Here is a 4,078-nt window from a genome sequence, read left to right as displayed (position 1 = left end):
ACCAGATCTACTGAATCAGCAGCTCTTGGGTGGGGCCCAAAAGTTTATCACTTTTAAAAGATGTCTGGGGGATGCAAGTGCTTGCCCAGGGTAAGGGGCACGGTGGCTAGCCATCCTGGTCTGTCTAGTACCGAGGGGTTTCCCAGGGGGTGGGAAAGTCTCATGCAAACTGGGATGAGTCGGTTGGCTGGGCAGGAAGCCCAGGTGTGTGTGGGAATTTTCCCACCACCTTTCACCTCTCTGCGGCAGAGGACGCTTCAGCCCCAGCACAGTGGCTGACACATAGTAGGGGCTCCATCAATGGAGAGGAACGTGTCCTGTGTCTGGAACTTAACAAACTCGAACAACTTTCTTCCGCTTGAGGCTTTCCTGGAAAACAGTCTTCAGAGCCCTTCAGCGCGGGGGCCAGGTCTAGAGGGTCGCCGGGGTCACCTCATCTCTTTCCACACCACATGCCCCACCCGCCCCCAGAAACCAGTGTGGGTTGGAGATAGCTAGGCAGCTGGGTCAGCCAGCAGGCAGCCGGGCGGGGTGCCACTCCCCATGGACCCAGCACGGACCCCTGCTCTTCAGAGCCACATATAAGCAACACAGTCTTCTGGAAGTCTTAGAGCCTGGGCACACTGGGGAAAGCAGAGCCGCTGAGGGCCCAGTCCCCTGTGTTACGAGTGAGGCCATGGGACCCATCGAAGCTGTCTGTATAAGCCCTTGGTGGAAGAAAGAAGTGACCTCTTTGCCAGCTGGAGTCACTGAAGATGTATTTCCCCAGATTTGTCCTGGTCTTTGGACTGTGTTTTTCATAACGATGTTTTTAAATTTTTATATTGGCATGTACTATCAATCTCTTCCTTTATGGCTTCGGGGTTTTATGCTCACTTCCTTTCTTCTCCTTTTTTTTTTTTGAGTCAGAGTTTCACTCTGTCACCCAGGCTGAACCTCCTGGACTCAAGTAATCCTGAGTATACCTCAGTATGCCAAGCAGCTGGGACTACAAGCACATGCCACTATGCCCAGCTAATTATTATTATTATTATTTTTTTTTTGGTAGAGATGAGGGTTTCTCTATGTCACCCAGGCTGGTCTTGAACTCCTGAACTCAAACAATCAGCCAACCTCAGCTACCCAAAGTGCTGGGATTATAGGAATGAACCACCATGCCTGGCTGCCCCACCTCTTAAATTCTTCTAGAACTTTTATAAAAATTTTGAGAGTGTGAAAAATATGTTAGGGGCCAGACTTGGTGGCTCATGCCTGTAATCCCATCGCTTTGGGAGGCTGAGGCAAGAGAACTGCCTGAGCCCAGGAGTTCGAGCCAGCCTGGGCAACATAACGAAACCTCATCTCTTCAAAAAAAAATTAGCTGAGCATAGTGGCACACTTCTATAGTCTCCCAGCTACTCAGGAGGCTGAGGCAGAAGAATCTACCAAGCCCAGCAAGTCAAGGTTGCAGAGAGCCCTGATGGTGCCACTGCACTCCAGCCTGGGCAGCAGAATGAGACCCCAACTCAAAAAAAAAGCGGGTTAGAGACCTACCTTTTTTCCCCAACAAGGTACAGACAGGAGAAATGACTTATCCAAAGTCATAGAGTGGGACTGGCTCTGCTGGGATTCAGTGGCCCCATTAAGAGCTCGCCACGTTGTCACCACCCCAAGTTTGTATAGAGATCTCTTCCTTAACCAGTATCTTTGGAAGTCCTGAAAGAATAACTGTCTTCATAACTTGTGTTCATGGATTCTTTCTTAAGTTACAGCACTTGTGAGCGTGGTTTTCCTATCCTGTTCCTCTTGGCTGTTCACCGCTACCCACAATGACTACTTTTCCCTGTGATCAGTAGATACTAAATTCGGGGGAATCAGACTGAAATGTGCACCCCCAACTGGTTGTGGGAAGTACAGGCTCTTGGATTTTCCAAGTGCAGAAATCAGAGATTTGCTCGGCTAATGACTGCAGGCCCTTCCGCTCCCTAAGATCCCTTGCTCACTTGCTCACACACGGACGGGGGCCGCTGTGTGTGACCTCAAGTGTGACCTCGGTCCTCCCTTCTCCCTCATCACAATTGGGAACCTTTAAGCCAGATGGCACTGAAGCAGTCACTGGCTCACAGGACACAGATCTGCGGAGAAACACGTGAAAGGACCAGGCAGGAAGGGGAGAGCCACCCCTGTGTCCCATCCCAGGTCTTCTCTCACCAGCTGACGTGTTACCTAGACCCCAAGGACTGGAATGGCAAACACTGAAGGAAAGGGGTGGAAAGGGCTCCCTCCATCTCATGAGCCTTTGGAAGCTAGAATCTGGGGCCACCACGGCCCAGCCCTGAAGGCCGACACAAGCACTCCCAACTCTTTGGGATGCCTGGGGAATGTGGGGTCCTAGCAAACGGAAGACACTCATGGATGGCAGGCCCTGATTGCTCAAGGAGACTGGCTCACTTATCCACTCAAGGGACAGCTGGAGAAGGCTGACTGCACCCTACTTTGTTGGTCTAGTGCGGGACACGGCAGTCGGAGGGAAGACCATCGCCTGCCCTCAAGGAATCTGCTTTCCAGCAGAAGGTAGCAGAAAACAAACACATCAGCCATTCTCCGCACCGGCCATTCGACAGACAGCCGCATCTCTCATGCAGCACCAGCCATCCCCCAGACATCATGGCGAAGGTCAAGGCCAGAGTGAACGGATGTGGCCGTGTTGGATACCTAGTCAGTCTGGCAAAGTGGATATTGTCACTACCCCTAACCTCAACTACATGGTCTACATGTTCCAGTATGACTCCATCCACGTCAAGCTCCACGGCATCATCAAGGCTGAGAACAGGAAGCTGGCCATCAATGGAAATCCCATCACCATCCTCTAAGAGCGAGATCCCACCAAAATCAAATAGGGTGATGCCAGTGCTGATTATGCAGCAAGGTCCACCGGTGTCTTCACTACCTTGGAGAAGGCTGGGGTTCATTTACAGGGGGACCCAAAAGCGTCGTCATCTCCACCTCCTCCACAGACACCCCCATGCTTGTGAAGGGCATGAACCGTGAGAAGTTCCAGAACAACCTCACGATTGTCAGTAAGGCCTCCTGTACCACCAACTACTTAGCCCCCTGGCCAAGGTCATCCACAACAACTTTGGCAACATGGAGGGATTCATGACCACCATCCACACCATCACTGCCATCCAGAAGATGGTGGATGGCCCCTCTGGGAAGCTGTGGCGCAACGGCTGTGAGGCCATTCAGAACATCATCCCTGTGTCCAACAGCGCAACCAAAGCCATGGTCTAGGTCATCCCCAAGCTGAATGGGAAGCTCACAGGCATGGCCTTCTGTGTTCCCAATGCCAGTGTGTCCATTGTGGACCTGACCTGCCATCTGGAGAAATCCATCAAGCATGACATCAAGAAATGGTGAAGCAGGCATTCGAGGGCCCCTCAAGGGTATCCTGGGTTACACGGAGCACCAGGTTGTGTCCTCCAACTTTAACAGTGACACCCACTCTTCCACCTTTGATGCTGGGACTGGCATTGACATTGGTATGACAGTGAATTTGGCTATTGCCACAGGGTGGCGGACCTCACGGTCCACATGGCTTCCAAAGAATGAGAGCCCCCGGACCACCAGCCCCAGCGAAAACACGAGAGGAAGACAGAGGCCCTCAGCTGCTGGGGAGTCCCTGCCACGCACAGGCCCCGACCACTGAGAATCTCCCCTCCTCACAGTGTCCATGCCAGACCCACTGAAGAATTGGAAGAGGGTTAGGGAGCCCCACCTCATCATGTACCATTGATAAAGTTCCCGTACTCAGCCACACACACACACACACACACACACACACACACACACACACCCGCACACACACACACACACACACACACACGCACGCACACACGTCTGCAGGAAACATCAGACATGGGTAAATGCTACTGAGGCAGCAAGCAGGGTGATGTGCCAGGGAGCCACACCAGGAGGGGTCAGGAAAGGGGGGCACATCTTAATGGAGACCCAGTGCTGAGGAGCTGACCTTGCCAAGACGGGGAGGAAGAGCATGGTAGGCAATGAGCACCACAGAGACAGGAACCCAGAACATGAC

At 52.5% G+C, this 4,078-nt stretch overlaps 1 pseudogene; it reads left to right on the top strand.

Moving 5' to 3' along the window:
• Positions 1-2,738: 2,738 nt before the first annotated feature.
• Positions 2,739-3,591, top strand: LOC103256378 (annotated as a pseudogene).
• Positions 3,592-4,078: the final 487 nt, after the last annotated feature.

Source organism: Carlito syrichta, unplaced genomic scaffold (assembly GCF_000164805.1).
Source record: "Carlito syrichta isolate Samal-C Ts95f unplaced genomic scaffold, Tarsius_syrichta-2.0.1 Scaffold289318, whole genome shotgun sequence".
Taxonomy (NCBI): Eukaryota; Metazoa; Chordata; class Mammalia; order Primates; family Tarsiidae; genus Carlito; species Carlito syrichta.
Note: the sequence above shows the minus strand (reverse complement) of the source record. Positions and strands in the feature narration are given on the sequence as shown.